Consider the following 204-nt stretch of genomic DNA (forward strand, 5'->3'; position numbering starts at 1 on the left):
TAAGCCAACTACCATAACCATGAATGGGTCACACAGCTGCCAATTACCGCTGAAAAACAGGTCACGGAACGATAGTTAATGATATGGTAATAATATTTATGAGCTTGTAGACTCATAGATCACTTAATCACGTTTTTTTTTTTTTTAGGCTGGAGTGGGTCTAATCAGGGAGATATAATATTTTTTCTCGACTCTCTGTTTCTA

General features: G+C 36.3%; 1 protein-coding gene across 1 annotated transcript in view; it reads right to left on the bottom strand.

Moving 5' to 3' along the window:
- The window catches only part of LOC119589186 (formin-like protein 7), a 120,422-nt gene that overhangs the window by 21,140 nt on the left and 99,078 nt on the right, over nucleotides 1–204 (bottom strand). The window lies entirely within an intron of this gene.

Source organism: Penaeus monodon, chromosome 25, assembly GCF_015228065.2.
Source record: "Penaeus monodon isolate SGIC_2016 chromosome 25, NSTDA_Pmon_1, whole genome shotgun sequence".
In the NCBI taxonomy this organism is placed as follows: Eukaryota; Metazoa; Arthropoda; class Malacostraca; order Decapoda; family Penaeidae; genus Penaeus; species Penaeus monodon.